At 40.5% G+C, this 20,156-nt stretch overlaps 1 protein-coding gene across 8 annotated transcripts in view; it reads left to right on the forward strand.

Annotated features, from left to right (window-relative positions):
• SHLD2 (shieldin complex subunit 2) overlaps positions 1–20,156 on the forward strand; it is a 91,975-nt gene that overhangs the window by 31,770 nt on the left and 40,049 nt on the right. For 3 of the 8 annotated variants that reach the window (XM_027593121.2, XM_035724118.1, XM_027593112.2), the window contains exon 3: positions 19,863–20,093. The exons of the other annotated variants lie outside the window; for them this stretch is intronic. The gene's annotated coding sequence lies outside the window, so the exon portion shown is untranslated. The remainder of the gene's footprint in view (positions 1–19,862; positions 20,094–20,156) is intronic. 8 annotated transcript variants of the gene reach the window in all.

Consider the following 20,156-nt stretch of genomic DNA (forward strand, 5'->3'; position numbering starts at 1 on the left):
GGTGAAAATTTATAGCCGGTTCTCTGGGAGCTGAGTAAGGGAGAAAGGCTGAGGATTTCAGCATTCAGTATATATATGGGTTTACCTAATCCCCTGATTTCATTAAGATCTTCTCCCCACAGTGCTCTGTTCCCTTTGTTCAGAAATCCTCTTCTTACAATAATGTTCCAGAATTTTGCCTTTGTGAAAGAGGCATAGTTAACCCAAGCACATGAAATTTAAGAAGGCATGGAGAGATTAAGCCATTTCTTAAAGAGCTTTCAACCAACCTGCCTTACTTTGGTGTTCCCTCCACCTCTGTTTCCAGAGGTACCATCTGTTACCAATTCCTGGGCCTTTTGAGAATTCTGTGGACTAAGTCAGGTTGATTTTTGGCTTTCCACCTTCCTAGTTTAAGATTCAGCTTTCCTGGATCTGCTACTAGTTACCACTGTTCTATCTGCTTGCCAGCCTGCAAACTTTTGTTTATGCCTTAAAAATACCTTATTAGCATTTTAGCTCAGTTTTGGGAAGGAATGAAATTAAATATGTATGTTCAATCTTTCCATCTTCCCAGAAACTGCTAGATTTTTTTCATTTGCTTAAGCATTTATGTATCTATTCATTTTTTTATTGTGGTAAAATACACATAAAGTTTTTAACCATTTTAAAGTGTGCAGTTCAATAGCATAAAGATACATACATGATGTTGTGTACCCATCACCACTTTCTGGTTCCAGAACTTTTTCATCATTCCCAAAAGGAACCCCATACCCATTAAGCAGTCATTCCCTACTCCTCCCTCCCTTTCCCCAGCCCCTGGCAACCACTAATCTGCTTTCTGTCTCTGTGGATTTGCCACATCTGGTGTGACTTTTTTTAGACAGGGTAATCAGGCAAGGCTTCTTTGGAGAGAGTATATTTGAGCGGAAACCTTAACGCCCCTGGGGTGTGTGTGTGGGGGGTAAACCATCAGAAGTGTTGGGGAATGAAATTTAAGAAGGCATGGAGAGATTAAAGCCATTAATCTTTAGATGTACAAAGTTACAAAGTTTTATTATTGTCACCCTGAAAACCAACAGAAGCCAAATAAGAATTATAGTTTTAAAAACCCATCAGCGAGTGAAGATACAAGGAAACCTAAATGAAACAAACTCCAGAAAGTAATGAAAGCTTCACAGTAGAGAAGTAGTAGAGAAGAGACCCATGGCTGCTCTGGGGTAGAACAGCCCAAGGAAGAGGAACCTGCCACAGATGGGGGAAAGGAGAAACCTGCCACACTTTGGGCTGGCCTGTTGTGGCCCCATCCAGGAGGGGTGGTGTGACAGGCTAGAACTCTGAGAAGCCCCAGTTGCTCCTGCATCAAAGAGCCAGTCCACCTCCAGCTCTCACCCACAGGTCTTCAGTGAATGCTCAGGGGTGACAAGCCACAGGTTTTCAGTTATGGAAGGCTGAAGGTGGGGAAAGAGCTGGAGATGACCTTCTCCCCACCCCCACACTCTGCAACTCTGGCTTTCAATTCCCGAGGACTGAACACAGGGCAGGAGAGGTGAGAGAAACTCCTCTAATTCATTCCAGGTCTTCCCACAGTGTAGGAAGCTGCCCTCCGACAGGAAGGCTGAGGAGGAACAGGCTTGAGAGAGGTCGCCTGGGCTGCAGAAAGTCAGATGTGGGACCGGAAAGCAAAGAGAATCCCTAACAAATGAAAAACCTGGCAGTCATGCTTAAAGCAGAGAGAGAGCTCCCATTTTTTTTTCTTTTTTCAAAATAAACTTTATTTTTTGGAATAATTTTAGTTTTTTAAAGATTTATTGATTTATTTGAGAGGGAGAGTGCAAGTGAGCACAAGGGGATGGGGAGGGGCAGAGGGAGAGAGAGAATCTTAAGTAGACTTCTTTCTGATCGCAGAGCCCATGGGATAGTTTTAGTTTTATAGAAGAATTGCAAAGGTAGTACAGAAAGTTATCCATGCCCCACACTGAGTTTTCCCTATTATGAACACCTGTAGTAGTATGGTATATTAATTATAAGTAATGAGCTTATATTGATGTTATTTTTAACTAATGTCCATACTTTATTCATATATTCTTTGATTTTACCTAATGTCCTCTTTCTGTTCCAAGATCACATTCAGGGTTCCACATTTCATTTAGTTGTCATGTCTCTTTAGGCTCCTCTGGGCTGTGGCAATTTCTCGGACTTCCCTTGTTTTTGATGACCTCGACAGTTTTGAGGAGTATTGTTGAGGTGTTTTGTAGAATGTCCCTCTATTAGTATTTGTCTATTTTTCTCATGATTAGGGTGGGGTTTTAGGTTTGGGGGAGGAAGACCACAGAGGCTAATTGCCATTTTCATCACAACATATTAAGGGTACATGATTTATCAGTGTTGATATTGAACTTGATCACCTGGTTGAGGTAGTGTTTTTCAAGTTTTTCCACTGTAAAGTTACTCTCTTTTTCTCTCTTTCCATACTGCAGTCTGTGGCAGGAAGTCACTTATTCAAAGCCCACACTTAAGAAGTGGATAGTTATGCTCTCTGTCCTTACGGGTGGAGCATCTATGTAAATTATTTGGAATTCTCCTGTGTAGGAAATTTGTCTCTTTTCCCTCATTTATTTAGTTAGTCCATCATTTTCTTTAACAGTATGGACTAATGGATATTTATTTTATTCTCGAAGTTATAATCCAATTACTACTTTATTTTGTTGGTGAAATTGTTCCACCTTTGACCATTGGGAACTCTTTCAATTGGCTCTTATGTCTCTTTGATATAACCCCATCAATGTGTGTGTATGTGAGAGAGAGAGCACTTTCTTACTTTTGGCACTATGTGATGCTCCAGGTTTATTTGTATATTTCCTGCCATAGTCCTTCAGTCAGCCATTTCTCCAAGGAGCCCTGGTTCCTTTTATTAGAGAATGGGGAAACCAAGATCAAGGTGTTAGATGTGCTTGTTGCTCCTGGGGTGTTGTGCTTGTAGGCCCTCTCAGCTGACAGAGCCAGGAAATATATGTGCATTTACTAATCTGTATATATACACATATCTATAAACATTTCTTTGTATACCCACCTATATCTATATTAAGCTAAATATGAGTTCATACTGACATGTCCAACTCGAATCCATTGCCACTTAGAACATTCGAAATTCCTCCCCTTGTTTATCTGTAAACTCTTACTCTCATAGTGAGAAACCTGGCTCACACCATCTGCCATCTGTTTACTTAATTATTCAGTCACAGTGTACATATAAAGCCCTCCCATGGTTTTGAAAGCCCATGGCTTGGCTGTGAAACATAGGCAGGTCTCTGGAATCCTATCTGGGCTTGGATCCCAGACCCTGCTCTAGCAAAAGTCCTGATTCCCACCCTCTAAATATTTGAAGCCAGTCATAGACTGCATCAAACTAAAGCTGCACCAAAGCCCAGACCCAGATTAATGACAGATGAGACTGACTCAGACCCCATTCCAGTGGCCTGACAGAAGGGTCATGTCTCTTTCAAGAAGTGAAATATTACTTACTTCAATCATGAATGTGTTTTTATTTATTTTATTTATTTATGTATTTATTTTTAAGATTTTATTTATTTATTTGACAGAGAGAGACACAGCGAGAGAGGGAACATAAGCAGGGGGAGTGGGAGAGGGAGAAGCAGGCTTCCCGCGGAGCAGGGGGCACAATGTGGGGCTTGATCCCAGGACCCTGGGACCATGACCTGAGCTAAAGGCAGATGCTTAACGACTGAGCCACCTAGGCGCCCCATGAATGTATTTTTATAAAGAATATCTGGCTTATAATAAAAAATTAGAAGGCACAAGAAAAAGCAGGAAAATGTGACCAAATATCAGGAGAGGAAACAGGCAGGAGAGGGAGACCCAGAGGTAACCCAGGTGGTGGAATGATCAGACAGGGACTTAAAGAAAACTATGAAAAAAAGAATGCTAGTGGATCTACTGGTAAAGGTGGACAACATGCATGAGCAGATGGGAATTTTTAGCAGAGTCATGGAAACTCTACCATGGAACCAAATAGAAATTCTAGAAATGAAAACTACAATATTAGAAGTGAAGATTGGGCTTACACATGGGCTTAACAGCTTCTTCACATGTCAGAAGAAAGGATCAGTGAACCTGGAGCCCTGTCCATGGCACATTCCAACATGACAAACGAGAGAGCAGAGAGGAGGGGAGAGGGAGCAAAGAGCTCCACCACCTGTGGGATAATGTCAGTCTGGTGTATGTGTGCTTGGAGTTTTCGAAAGAGGAGAGAAGTGGCAGAAGACATTCATGAAGAGACCATGGTCAAGAACTTCTAAAGTTGATGATGAAAGCCCTCAATTCACAGAATCGAGAGTTCAGCAAGCCCCAAGTAAGTTAAATACAAAACAAAACAAAAAGAAACCAAGGAATCAACAACAACAAAAATCCCAGACTTACGCACATCATTATCAAACTGCTGAAGACTGAAGAGTTGATCTCACAAGCACGTGAATAAAAGACACAGTAAATACATGGGAATAACAGTATGAATTACGGCTAAATACCCACCAGAAAGAACTAGAGGCTTGAAGACAAGGGAATGACATCCACAAAAGTGCTGAAGGAAACAAAACAAAAAACACCCTGTCAGCCTAGAATTCTATCTCGAGCAGGAAGTCTACAAAAATCAAGGTAAATCAAAGATATTTTCACACAGATTAAAAGGTGAAAGAATTTGTCTCTAGCAGATGTGAACTGCCAAGAGATGCTAAAAAATGTTCCACAAGGTAAAGATAAAAAGACCAGATGGAACCTTGGAATGAAAAGAATGAAGAACACCAGGAATGGTAAATACTTTTACCAATATGCAGGAAAACTTTCTGGTACCTTCATGTGTAATAGATACAGGCAGACTATTGGGTATTTAAAGCAGAAATATTAACATGTGGGGTTTACAGCTTATATAGAAATAGAATAAAATACCATGAGAATGCCAGAAGAGGGAAATGGAATTATGCTGTCATAAATTTTGTACACTGAATTAGTGTGCTTTTATTTGTGTGTAGACTGCAGTAACTTCAAGGTGCATATTTTAATCTCTAGAACAACCACTAAAAAATAACACAAAGAGGGATGCTATAAAAGTGGTACATCTTCCTGTGTAGGATTAACTGCCTTGAAAATTGCTCTCCTATTATAAACTGAAAAATAGGATTAAAATATATGAAACAGCTGCTTTCAGACATTGGAAAACAGTCAGTGCAGGATGGCAATCCTTGAAAGAAATGACGTGAGCACTGTAGGTGCCCCAGCACACTGCCTGTAGGCACTTTCTGGATTGCAGCAGAGTAGGGAACCCCAGATAGAGCCCAGGAGAGTTTAGAGAAGCTAAAGCACCTAGAATTTGTGGGATAAAAAACTGGAGCAGAGGGTACTACACAGAAATCCATAGAACTAGGAGAACTATAGAAGGGTCCTCTAGAATCTTTTGTTGAATACTCATCTGCATATGCAAAGTATGAAACCCCACAATGCTGGGGAAAGCCACACTGGAAATCAGCATGCTGAATAATTCCAGGAGCTCACACAGAGCTTGGAATAGTGTGTGTTTCTACTTGGCATCAAGGACTGTTTCATACATGGGCATTGGCTGGACATCTTGGGGTGGGGTTAAATTAGCCATAGACTGAAGCCACCTCTAAATCCACCCTAACAAAGCTCAGAAGCATGTTTGGAAAGTATCAAATGAATTGTAAGTAACTCAACCGTGTGCCAAAACTGAATCCATCACTCTTTAAATGAATACAGTAAAAACCAACACCCAGCAATTAAAATGTCCAGCATCAAATAATTGAGTGGGGGAAAAATATTTCTACCACTTTTTTGTGTCAAAGGACTTGTATCTAGGGGATATAAAGAATTGCAAAAACCCAAGAGCAAAATGAGCAAAAGAGGAGCAGTCCAGTAACAAAATGAGAAAAAGCCATGACTTTCCAAAGGAGGACATACTAATGGTCAGTAAACACTTGCAAAGACACTCAGCATCACTTAGTCAGCAGGGGAGTAATGCACCGTAAACTCACCACGTAAACTCACAACGAGATACCATTTCACACCCTCTAGAATAACTAACAAGAGAAAGACTAAGTATACTTAGTATGGGGGATGCTGTGATGCAACTGGAACCATACACTGCTGGTGATTGTGCAAAATGGCACAGCTACTTTGGAGAGGCGTTTGGCAATTTCTAATGAAATTAAACACATATCTATCCTCTGATTTGTCAGTTCTACTCCTAGGTATTTAATGAAGAAAAAGGAAAACATGTGTCCACAAATTTATTATTCAAAAGTGCAGCCTTATTCATAATAGCTAAAAGTTGGAAACAACTGAAATGTCCATCTACAGGAATATGGATAAATTGTTGTTCACAGTTCCCAACAACTGATACATGCAGCAACACAGATGAGTCTCAAAACCCCTGTGTGAAGTCAAAGAAACTAGACGTAAATGAACATATACTATATGGGTTTTATGAAGTCCAAGAAAAGGCAAAACTATTCTACACTGATAGAAATCAGAAAATAATTGTAGGTTGGAGAGAGGGAGGGACCGTGTTGAGGAAAGAACAGGAGGGAACTTCCTGAGGTCCATGCAAATGTGCCGTGTCTTGTTTTGGCTGATGGCTACATGGGTGCAGATAGTCGTGAATAGTCATTGGACAGGACTCTTAAGACCTGTGCCTATTATTGAATGTTTAATTACAAACATTTTAAATTTAAAAAATTTAAAAACTAGTAAACAGGAGTCTAGGGGAAGAATGTTAATGCAAGTGCTCCTAGGTGCTTTAAGATATTATTACTATTTTAAAAAGATTTTATTTATTTGTCAGAGAGAGACAGAGCATAAGTAGGGAGAGCTGCAGGCAGAGGGAGAAGCAAGCTCCCTGCTGAGCAAGGAGCCCGATGATGTTGATGATGATGATGCTGACCTGGGACTCAACCCCAGGCCCCTGTGATCCTGACCTGAGCCGAAGGCAGATGCTTAACTGATGAGCTACCCAGGTGCCCCGCACTTAAAGATATTGAAGGTGAAAGGGAGAAAGTGGAAGGTTAGGTCAGGTAGGTAGCTCTGTCATCTGTACTTTGTTAACATTTACTTTCTGTTTCAATTGCTGAGCAACAGGTTTTAAAATTTGAATATTTAATTTCTTGGAAGCTTAGCCTCTCACTGCCAGCTCATTAAAGTGAGAAGCGACAGAGAGAGGAGAGAGAGAAGAGGGGGAGAGAATGAGAGGGAGATACCTGGTTGGGGGGAGGGTAGAGAAGGGGAGAGAGAGAGAGAGAGAAAGGGAGGGAGGGGAAGGAGGGAGAGACAAAATGGGTCAGATAGTAAGGAAGCAAGGGATTAAAAGCGATGTGTTCAGGGCGCCTGGGTGGCTCAGATGGTTAAACGTCTACCTTCAGCTTGGGTCATGATCCTGGGGTCCTGAGATCAAGTTCTGCTCCCTGCTCCTTGTGGAGCCTGCTTCTCCCTTGGCCTCTCTCTCTCTGTCTCTCATGACTAAATAAATAAAATCTTTAAAAATAAATAAAGGAGATGTTTTCTTAGAAGCCATTTATTATTCACCTCATTATGAAGTTTGTAGTGAAACTTCCCAGTGGAATTCTTTGATAGTGAAGCTTCTTTATACTGAAGTTTTGTTCTTGTCACACCTCTTTGGATAAGCCAGTGCTCTGTGAGGATACTTTGTGACTCAGTGGCAGGGTTCTAGCTGCACAGATGTGCAAAGACAGAAAAGCAGAGGGCAGTTTGGAGCAGTGGTGAGGAGCGTAGGCTCTGACATCCTGCCTCCAGTCCCTGCTCCATGACCTCCAGGCTGTGTGACCCGGGCCAAGTGTTCCGAGTGGGGAACAGGGAAAGCAGCTAGGAGGCTGTTGCCAGTCATCCAGACCATGGTTGTTTGCACTAGGGCGGTAGCAGGTGAAGGGGGAGAAAAGTAGCCAAATTTTAAAGGAATCTTAAAGGGGGGGCTAAAGGGATTTGATGAGTTAAGAGAAAAAGAAAGCAATCAGTGAGAACGCCAAGCTTTTTGGCTTAAGGAACTGGAAGGATGGAGTCCCCTTTGGCTGAGTGTGACTTTTTACAAAGGAATGTCAGGGCTTAGGCTGCAAAGGTTTTTTTTCTCCCTTGGCTTGTTTGTTTTGTTTTTCATATTTTTTTAGGGAATGGGTGGAGATGGTAGCAAGCCCAGGGGTTGTCAGGCAGACCTCTGGAGCCCAGCTTATGCTTAGAGATCATGATTACCTCTCTTAAAGTTTGGTCGTTTTGCTATTACGTGGTGTGTGGGTGGGGGAGAAGCAGAGTGTGATATTTTAGGATTTGACTGGAATTCCTTAGAAAGCGTGAGCCTTGGACAAGTTGACATCTTGCTGTCTGAGATATTTTCCAAGAAGACTGGATCCAAAACGTTTATTTTTTTTTTAAGATAGATTTTATGTATGTATGTATTTATTTATTTATTTGTCAGAGAGAGAGAGAGCACAAGCAGGGGGAGTGGCAGGCAGAGGGAGAAGCAGGCTCCCTGCTCAGCAAGGAGCCCCATGTGGGACTCGATCCCCGGACCCTGGGATCATGACCTGAGCCGAAGGCAGATGCTTAACTGAGCCACCCAGGGGCCCGGAATCCAAAAGGTTTAATACTGCAGAGTTTCATAAGTACCTGTCTGCAGAACCTGATGGCCAGGTTCTTTTTTCCCCCTTGGTTGCCAAACACGTTAATTCTCGTCTCTATGTCATTTAATTCTTATCTCCATTGTGAGATTCTCAAATGCATGTTGTAATTTTCAGATACTGTTCAACCTTATTTCCATTAGTATTTCATTATTTAAAAAATTGTAGAGGAGGGGCGCCTGGGTTCCTCAAGAGGTTAAATGTCTGCCTCGGGCTCAGGTCGTGATCTTGAGGTTCTGGCACGAGCCCTGCATTGGGGCTCCCTGCTCAGTGGGGAGTCTGCCTCTCTCTCTTCCTCTGCTCCTTCCCTACTGCTTGTGCTCTCTCTCTCAAAATAAATAAATGAAAAATCTTTAAAAACATTATACAGGAAAACTGAACAGAATGTTTCCTTTCTCCCTTAAATTGTTCCTATTATTATAATGTTTCTGATAAAATGTATTAAGAGGCACACTCTTCACTAGGAGAACATTTATTCATGTATTTGTGTGGTTCTTTTAACTTGGTGACTATATAATGTGTCTCTAAACTGAGACATTTGAAGAGTGGAAAGGGAAACTGACTGACCAGGCCACCAGGATAGCACGCTTAAACTAAGACTCTTCTGGGCAAATCCAAGTGTCTAGTCACTATATTCTGGTGGTAAAAAAGCAGCTAGATTAAGGCTCGCTTCCTGTTTAAATGCTGGGACTTCACTGGGAGAAAGGCGCTTGCCTGCAGTAGGGTGTGGGAAGGAGACATTCCCACCGTGTTGCATGCAAGACTAAGGAGGCTCACTTGCACTGCACCAACATGAGGTGGCAGTGGGACCGTGATGATGTTCCTCACTTGAAAACTAGTGCGTTGCAAAGGAAATCAAAGTCATGCAAGGAGATTTAAGGAATTGGTTGTCTGCTCCCGGGTTTGCCTGAGTAGCTGTTAGTTTAGTTACAAAAACGAGGAGTAGCTTTAAACCTCAGTTGCTTTTGTTTTTAGGACAAATAATATCTTTTATCCTTTTTTAGGTCACATAAAGTGTGGCACTGTTCTGTCATTTTAAATGGGAAATTCAGGTACTAGCATTTAGTGCCTATTGGTGACTCTTAAGAGTAGAGATCAGTGTGAATGTACATAATAAGGGGGGTTAGCAGTACTCTATGTCACTTCTTAGCACGTAAGATAATAGACTGGACTGATTCAATGAGGTTAAAGCATAAAAGAGCTATTTCTTTTTTGCCACTACTTGTATCAGTTACCATGGAGAACACATATTTTTCTTACATAGGAGGGGAAATGGTTTCTAACTTCAATGTAAATAGTGGTAAACTGAATATAGTGTTTTATTTTTAATTTTTAATTTTTAGATTTTATTTATTTATCTGACAGAGAGAGAGACAGAAAGAGAGAGAGAGCGCACAAGCAGGGTGAGTGGGAGAGGGAGAAGCAGGCTTCCCGCGGAGAAGGGAGTCCGATGCGGGGCTCGATCCCAGGACCCTGGGATCATGACCTGAGCCAAAGGTAGACGCTTAATGACTGAGCCACCCAGGTGCCCCAGAATACAGTGTTTTAAAATATAAAATACAACCTTTCCATATATAATTTTTTATAGTCTCCTTGTTTTATATATAGAGGACATTTTTTTGTGATATTATATATCTTTATGATTTTTAGTGGCTGTGTAGTTTGCCTTTGTATGGCTGTGCCATAACTTATTTAACAGACCTCAATGGATGTACTTTGTCCTCCTTTTTTTTTTTTTTTTTAACATTTTACACAATACTGCTATGAATATCCTTGTAGCTAAGTCAGTGAGAGTGTATATGATGTTTCTTCCTTGAGGTTAAACTCTTAGGAGTATAATTGTGGGGCCAAGGGATGCAGAATTTTAAGACTTTTGACATACATTGCCATATTGCCCTCCAGAGAGGCTTTACTAGTTTAAACCCCTATGGGTAGAAGTCATTTCCCTGCACCCTTGTAACCTTGAAATGAATCTTTGCTAGTTTGATAGGTAGAAATGTTTTCTCACTAACTTATTAATTTTTCTTTCATGTTATTAGGAAGACATATGTTTTCTTTGTTTTTAACCATGTATTTTTTCTGTGCTATATACCTGCTTACCTTCTTACCCCATTTTGTTTATTACTTTGTGTGCCCGTTTGTGCACGTGCTTGCAAACTCCTCATATATTAAGGATATTCATCCAAATGTAATTTAAAATTCACTGGTTTCTTTTCTATTCAGACATATCTAGGGAAATGCAAATATAACAGCAGTAAAGTAGCTCAGTACCCTTACTAGTAAAATTATTTTTTCAGGTGCTAACAAAGTTGTGTCAAGCTGGAACTCTCAGTTGTCATCTGTGGCATTATAAACTGTTCAGTTCTTTTGGAAACAACACGATAATACATATTAAGAGCCGTAACAATGGACATATCTTTGACCCAATAATCCCATACCTGGGAGTTTACTACCAGAAAATAATTGAAAAGTGATGTTGAACGCCCCAAATCATTTATTGCAGCAAGGGCTATACTAATGACAAGTTAGAAACAAATTAATGAATTGGAGAGTAATGGTTAACTAAATTAGATTCATCATTAGAGTATTAAGTGAGCACTAAAAATGATTAGGAAGATTGTAGATTGACATAAAAGCATGGCCCTATAAAACCATTGAAGCAGAATACAAAATTATTTCAATTTTATGGTTATAACTATGTAAAAATACACAGAAAAAGCAAAACTTTGGAGGAAACACCACGGGTTGGTTTTTGTTTGTCTTACCAAGTATGTGTGTGTAGAATTTCCGAGGTTTGAGACTAACATTTACTGAGGGAGTACCGTGTGCCCATCTCACAACAATACTGTAAGACGGGGCATGATGTTATTCTCAAAGGACAGATCAAGAAACTTAATTCTCATTTGACATGTAAAGAGATTTAACTTTTTTTTAAAGATTTTATTTATTTATCTGAGAGAGAGAATGAGATAGAGAGAGAGAGCATGAGAGCGGGGAGGGTCCGAGGGAGAAGCAGACTCCCCGCTGAGTAGGGAGCCTGATGTGGGACTCGATCCCAGGACTCCAGGATCATGACCTGAGCCGAAGGCAGTCGCTTAACCAACTGAGCCACCCAGGCGCCTGAGATTTAACTTTTTATTATAGTTTTCAGATATCTACAAAAGTAGCAAGAATAGTAATTATGAGCCCCGTGTAACTATCACCTACCTTCTACAATTTCAAGTTTACATTTTTAGTAAGTTGCAGAGCCGTGACCCGTATCTATCCTACTCTGAAACCCATGCTTCTCATCACAACCCTGTCTTGCCTCTTCATTTTGTCATTTAATGCTATTGAATAACTTTATGATGCTTAGCGTTTTTGGTAAAATGGACATGGAAAGGCATTAAAACAGTGAGTTTTATAAGGCGGAGAAAGCACTCTTTTAACCACATATATTTTGTAATAAGCATTTTTAGTTGCAGTGTTCTGCAAAGACAAAACTTGCTGATACAGTTCATCCTGTTTTATAAATCTTTGACCCATTCATCAGACTCTGACCACTCTAAAGATAAAGGGTTATGGCTGTATTGGTCTTTCTGACTGAAGTGGCCTTCTGCAGGTTGAGAAATTGGCTAATTATTAACTACGGTAATGGATATGTACTTGCAAGTTTCATCTGGTATCTTAATGAGCCTTAACCCTCTGAGTATACCCCAAACATATCCTAGAATCATTGCAATTTATCAGTTGTCTATATGCTTGATAAATATTTTGTTTCCCCCTGCCCTCACCACATCCTATTCCCCTGTTCACACATTCACAACTCCTGTCAATTATAGGATTTTGTAGCAGCAGTCTTAGATATAAAGACCTTCAAAAAAATTCCTCTTTTTTTTAAAAAAAAAAATTCCTCTTTTTTAAATTAACAGGACCATACTTTCTAGTCCATTTTTTGGTGTGTGTGGGGGAAGTTCCACACTTACAGGAAGTGTACATTTAGACAAGTAAAGGCATACTGAAATAATTATTAGGGACAGATAACCTTGTGTTTTATAGAACTGATTCATCTCAGACATCTCTTGTCCTGGGAAATCTTCTCTGAACTCTCAAGATGTCCTTTGTCACCCCTGTGTGCTTTCCCATCTTCCCCTGCCCGGAGGGCACCTAGGGCTCTGAATCTTGGGGACCTATGGCCTCATGACCTTGTAACTATAAACCATACTAGAGTTAAGTCCAAGGGCTGTATAATCCAGTCTGGATACAGCGTCATTTGGTCAGATTTTCCCTTCCAAGAAAGAGGCTAAATAGAATATTGCTTTTTTATTTACTGTGATTTTATCAAATATAGTAAGATTAGAAGTATGTCTGACATTAGGGCATGTGGTTGGTTAAATATAAATTGGTAAAGCATAATTGGATATTTTGTAGTTAAATGAATGAGACGGGATGAAATTCTGCAGTGTTGTGTGGAGTGAAAAGAAGAAGTGGTCCAAGAAGAAAGAGAGAAAGAAGAACCAGAGAGGTAGAGGAAATAGGAAAGCATAGCAAGCATTCCAGAAACAGAGGGAAGAGAGTTTTACAATTAGAGTCGTCCAGTACTGTGGGTACTTATTTGATGATTTGCACTTCACTGTTGTCTCAACAGAGGTAAGAAATAGAAGTCCTATTGTAGGACATTCAGGAGGAAAGGTTAAGTGAGGACACAGAAGCAGTGAGTGTCTTAGAGTCTCTGTAAACGTTCTCGAGACTTCCTGTAGCACGTGTGTCTCTTGGATAAGGCAACTGAAGCTGCTTTCCTGGCTCCTGTGCTGGGGTGTGGAGGAGGGGGACTTGGGGGCTGTATTGTACTCCTTTTTTTCTGAATTTATTTAAATTTAAATTTGTCACTAACTGTAATCCAAAGAGCCTAGGAAAAATGCAGATAATGGGCAGTCCTGCTTTGGTTGGTTGCCCCTGCCTTCTGGGGACACCCCTGCATTTAATCCTGTGGCAGCTCAATATCACTATTTTATAATTGTCATTTTATCACTCCCATTACACTATAAGCTCCTTAAAGCTCCTTGTTGTCGTGGCTGACTTCCCATTACCTAGCATAATGCCCAGCACATAGTATTAAGTATTTGTTATATGAAGGATTGAATGAATAAACCAACAATTGTCTGTCCCTTAAGCACAAAGTCATTCCAATCTGATGCTCTCACAGAATCGAAAAAGAACATTTCAGGAAAAAGGAACTTATAAAAAGTTTGAAATGGCAGTAAGATAAAGATCAAAAACTGACCTTTGGATTTGGCTAGTAAAGGGCATTGGTTTTCATAGTAAAAAGCGTTATAGCAAAATGATTGGAGTAAGAGCCATATTTAAGTGAGTTGAAGAATAAATGAGAATTAAGAACAAAGAAACAACGTAGAAGTTTTCTTTTTTTTCAAAAAAGATTTTTATTTGAGAGTTTGCGAGAGCGAATGAGCAGGGGGAGCAGCAGAGGGAGAGGGAGAAACACATTCCCCATTGAGCAGGGAGCCTGACACGGGGCTCGATCCCAAGAGCCCTGGATCATGACCTGAGCTGAAAGCAGACACTTAACCGACTGAGCCACCCAGGTGCCATAGAAGTTTTTTTTTGTTTTTTGTTTTTTTTTTTGTTTTAAGAAACCATTGGAGAGAAACCTAGAGATTTGAGAGAGGGAAGGTCATTATCATAGTAATTTTATGCATTTGATTTGAATATAAGTATTCTCACCTGCATGTCAGCATATTTTATTTCTCCCTCTTCTGCTTGATTTTAATACATCTTTACAACTTGAAGGTTTTGGCTGTGCTATTTGGGAGCCCCCTAGTGGCCAATTTAACAATGACATATAAGTAGTCAAATGTTGATTGATCCACTAGACCTTATGCAGATTATTCTGTGAGGAAGGTAATTAGTGAGGCTTAGTCCTCTTTTATCTGTCAAAACTTGACACCTAAGCTTGCTGTAATTTTGTTTCCATAGTAATAATTCACTATTATAAACCTTGAAAATTGCAGTATATCTTTGTTTAGTTGCTAACACATTACTAACTGCCATCATTGTGCTCAACTCTTAACTCTGCAGTTTTAGATTTAGGTCCATTGTTCTACAACTATTGGACCATCATCTTCAGTTTGGAGATTGTGAAAGAAAAGCCTGATTACCAAACAAAAAAGATATGATTATTATGAAAATAACACATATTCGTTATTCATCACAATAAAACTTTTAAAATATAGAAAAATTTTAAAAATCATCTTTAATGTTGCTTCTTAATGTTTTTCTTTCTAGGATTTTTTTATATTATAAAATATATCTGGGAACTACTGGGTGGCTCAGTTGTTAAGTGTCTGCCTTCGGCTCAGGTCATGATCTTGGGGTCCTGGGATTGAGCTCCGCATCAGGCTCCCTGCCCGGCAGGAAGTCTGCTTCTCCCTCTCCCACTCCCCCTGCTTGTGTTTCCTCTCTCTCTCTCTCTCTCTGTCAAATGAATAAATAAATAAAATCTTTAAAAAAAATAAAATATATCTGAACAATATAAGGAACACTTCTTTAACCACACCTCATTAAAAAAAAAAAAAGCATGTTCAGTACAGTTCAAGTCCTTGTGTACCTTTACCTCATTCCTCCCTCCTGAAGGTAACCACAGTCCTGAATTTGGTGTATTATTCTCAGGCATATTTAAAAATTCAGTATATCATAATTTAATACTGACAGCTACACTTGTGGTGAACATAGCATAATGTATAAACTTGTCAAATCAGAATCACTGAGTTGTACACCTGAAATTAATGTAACATTGTATGTCAACTATACTCAAATTATAAAAAATTTTTTTGTAAAGATTTATTTATTTGACAGAGAGAGAGAGAGACACAGCAAGAGAGGGAACACAAGCAAGGGGAGTGGGAGAGGGAGAAGCAGTCTCCCTACTGAGTAAGGAGCCTGATGTGGGGCTTGATCCCAGGACCCTGGGATCATGACCTGAGCTGAAGCCAGACATTTAACCGACTGAGCCACCCAGGCACCCCCCCTTCTTAAAAAATATTTTATTTACAAATTGTTTTTTTTCATGTAAAATTGTATTTGTGGGGAGCCTGGGTGACTCAGTTGGTTGAGCATTTGATTGTTGATCTCAGTTCAGGTCTTGATCTCAGGGTCATGAGTTCAAGCCCAGCACTGGGCATGGAGCCTACTTAAAAAAAAATTGTATTTGGAAGATGTATCCATATTGACATGTAACTCTTGGTTACTTTTTTTTGCTGCCACATGGTAATCTTTCTCTGAATATTCCATGATGGATCCATTCTCCTCTTCATGGACTTTTAGATTCTAAACTTTTGCTTAAAAAGTCTCCATGATCATTCTTGTACATGTTTTCTTGTGTATATATACATGTATATGTATATGTATATGTATATGTATAAATAAAACCCCCTGAGTTCTCCAGGGCAGAAACTTGGAAGTGGAATTATTTGGTTATGTGGTATGTGCATCTTCAGCTTTACCAAATTGTTCTTCAAAGTGGAATGCCAACTTACTATTCTACCAGCAGTGTAAGAGTTCCTCAATCTTGGCTATCGTTAGACTGCTTAAATCTTTCTGCGGTCCTGTGAGTATGAACAGTATTTCTTAAGAACAGCAAAGAGAAGACTTGTATTATAGGATATTTAAAGCATGTATGAAAGCAGAGTGATTAGTGCAGTGAACCTCTATGTGTTTTGTCACCCTGATCAACGCATGGCCCTTCTTGTTTTACCTACAACCTTACTCCATTTCCCTTCCCAGGGTTCTAAAGGAATCTGAGATGTCACCCTGTCTTATCTGCAGACACTCATGCATCTCCAGCACTAACTCTTTCATATATGGCCTTGGTAGCATTATCTCACTAAAAAATAAAAACAATCCCTTAATGTTATTAAATTTAGTTTCTCTAGTAGTTTTGTAATATTTTTACATTTGTGTCTTCAAATCAGAATCTAATAAGGTTCATACATTATAATTGATCTCAGCCTACAGATTCCCTCTGTTTTCCCATACAACATCTACCTTGTGATGTTAGCAGTCATTAATGATTATTGTCAGAAAAATCCACTCATTCATCAGGAGTTGCAAAATGGTGCTATTCTGTCATTTCTTTTTTGTTTGTTTATCAGCAGGATACCTCTGTAAAGAGAGCTTTTTTCTCTTCAAATAGCTGGTCTTCTTGAGATACTGTTAGTAAAGAAAGAAAGGATAAAATTCTTTCCTTTCATTCACCAGCTTTTAAAGCAATTACTTTGTTGCCAGTATCCTCCCAAGGTCATCACTGAGTTTGTTTCAGTTATCTTTATGAACTCATGGGTTTAAACAAATTTGGTGTGTTCCAATCTATTATAGTAATCATTCCAAATGATGCTCAGATTGCTCAACTTTGGCCAGTGGGAACCTCTTTAAGTTGGCTCCTGAATTCTTTTGACACCCTCCTGGTAGTCTCTGATAGTTTTCTTACTTTCTGGTGTGACGAGATATTTCACATTCACCTTGTACATTTCTTGCTCCAGACCTGAAACCAGCCATTTCTCTAAGGAGTTCTGGCCACATGGCCATCATCTGCATAACATATACCAAAATTCCAGTTTCTCAGAAAGAAAGCAAGTGTTCATCACACATTGTTTACATAGGTAGTTTAGGCAGGGTGAGCCATTTTTATCAAAGAATGGTGGGAATCCTCCTGGAATCTAAATTCCTAGACGCCAGCCTGGGCCCACCTTGCAAGCCAGCCTTTTTAAGGACAATAGTCCGACGCCTGCTGTGTTAACTCTTTTCTGCACAGCTGCCTGTTGGACATTTTGTGGCGATGAAGAGTAAGTAGAAAGTTGGTTAAGGAGTCAGGAGTTCAGAGGAGAGGTTGTGATGGAGGTATACATGTGATAGTCATTAACGCAGAGAAGGTATTCAGAGCTGGGAGTGAGTGAAGTCACCTAGGGAGTGAGCCCAGAGAGAGACTCAAGGACTGGCCCTTGAGCACGAAGTTGTGGAGATGAGGAGAAGCCAGCAGAGGAGACTGAGAAAGAGCACCTGGTGAAGTAGTACCACGTGGAATGAGAACCAAGAGGGTGTAGTATCCCTAAGGCCAAATAATAGAGTGTTCAAGGAGGGCGAGTTCAGTGGTGTCAAATGCTGCCAATAGGCTGAGTAAGCTGAAAACGGAGAACTGACTCAGTCAGCATGGCCATGTGGAGGTTACTGGGGACCTTGAAATATGCCATTTCAGTGGAGTGGTTGGGACCAAAGCTTGATGGGAGTGGGTGTAAGAGAGAATGGGAGAAGAGGGAGTATAGACAGTTCTTTCAAGGAATTTGGCTGCAGAGGGGAGCAGAATGGTTGGAGGGGCAAAGGAGCGGAGGAATAACAACATGAAAAAAATAACAGCATGTCTGTATGTTGATGGAGATTCTTCAATACAGAGAGAGAAATCAATCACCTAGGAGAGAAGGGGAGGAATGTTGGAACCTGAGGAAGAGAAAGTGAGTGAGAGATCTAACGTCTAAGTAAGGAGGCTTCGCCTGTAAGCATGGACAGTTCATCCATAGTAACAGGAAGGTGAGCACAGTATCTAATACAACAGGGCTGGGTTGGTAGGTCTGTTGGTGAGAGCTTGGAAACGGAGATGGTAGCACGGTCACCAGCTGCACTCGAGGAGTGGGGAAGAGATGCTGCAGATTTAAAGAGTGGAGAGGTATGGGAGACTTAGCTTAGTGAGTGGATAGGGAAAGATAGATTGTGAGGTACCAGCTGGAGGTTAGTGGTCATGAACTTAAAATGAGACTAGTTTTCAGATAAAGGTTTTTTTTTTTTTTTCCTAGTTACTTCCAGTCATTGGGCTACAGGTGCAGGGTAGGTGGTGATTCAACCAGTGTTTGAGTTCAGCGAGGAGAGCAGTGGAATTAGCCATGTATGCCAGAGAGTGATTTTAACACTGGCCCATGGGATGGAAGCTGGTTAAGGAGGGAAGTGAAGAATGAAGCTGTGAAGATGTGGTGCCTACAATCAGTCGTAGGTCCGCATGTTCAAGGAGTTGCTGAAGTTGTGCATTTAGAGGGACTAAGTAGGAAGATGGGAGAAACTAATCAGAGCACTGAAAGCTTAAAAAATTAGGGAAGGATGTGCAGTTATGGATAATGGGAGAGTATGTGACTCTAAGAACAGGTAACTGAGTTAAGGTGGAGAATACAGTCACTGAAGGAGAGTGGGTCAAGGAGCCAAGAGGCCAGGGGACTGGAAGGATCATCCACATTGAGACTGAAATCACAAGAATTATAATCAGAGAAATTATTAGATTTGGAGGTGACAAGGAGCAAATCCTCAAGGATGATGAGAGTGACTGGAGATGACAGTTGTCATTTCCTGATGGTTCCCGCTTTCTGTGTACTTCCAGACTTCTTGTACTGCCAATGGACTTTCCATGATGCAGAAACTTCTTACCTTTTTACAAAGGACCCTGTGCTCTGATCAAAAGTCCTTAGTCATGCCACGGTTTTGCCTGACTCTGCCTTGTATAGCCGCTGTTCCTTTTGTTTGAAAGCTCTCAGCTGCAGCAGCTCCCTTCCCCAGCAGATGGTCGCTTCCTGTTTATAGTCTGTTGGATTTAGTACATTATTTTCAAAGTATTAGTTTACAGTCACTGTTTTCCTCTCGTTTTGTTTAGGCCAAGAGCCTTATCTGTCTCTTTGTCCCTGAAGCCCTGTGAAAAAGCTCTCAGCAAGCTCTAGGACCAGATCTGGTTCATAAATTCCTTTTGAAAGTCAGTTATTATCGAGTAAATAGGTGTGTGATTCTTCATTTTTTTTTTAAAGATTTTATTTATTTATTTGACAGAGAGACACAGCGAGAGAGGGAGCACAGGCAGGGGGAGTAGGAGAGGGAGAAGCAGGCTTCCCGCCGAGCAGGGAGCCCGACGTAGGGCTCAATCTCAGGACCCTGGGATTACGACCTGAGCTGAAGGCAGACGCCTAACGACTGAGCCACCCAGGGTGCTCCCTGATTCTTCATTTTTAATCTCCGTAAATATGATGCTTGCTTAGATGTGCTCATGTCAGGTGCCACAGTTAATGACAAAAAGTTTAAATCACAACAGATTCCTTTTCTCCAGATATTACAGAATGACTACTCTTAATCTTTTTATTTGTATTGCAGAGAAGACTGAAAAGTATAGGAGTCACTAGTTGTGCTAACATGGGCCTGAGCACCGATGACACGGTCACTTCTACAGCTTGAAGAGAGAGCCTCAAGTCTCAGTTTTTATTTTCTCTCCCTTCCGGTTGGGGCCTTTTATTTTGGTCTTGGGAATGGGGTTCACAGTTGAAGGAAGGAGGCCCCAAAGGTACTGAGATAATCTCTGGAGTAAAGAAAACAGGAAAAGTAAAGGTGACGATAGTATAATGAAACCAGTGCTTTCTTTTTCCTTCTCTGCTAACTCGTTATTTAAAT

Source organism: Zalophus californianus, chromosome 15 (genome assembly GCF_009762305.2).
Source record: "Zalophus californianus isolate mZalCal1 chromosome 15, mZalCal1.pri.v2, whole genome shotgun sequence".
NCBI classification, from domain to species: Eukaryota; Metazoa; Chordata; class Mammalia; order Carnivora; family Otariidae; genus Zalophus; species Zalophus californianus.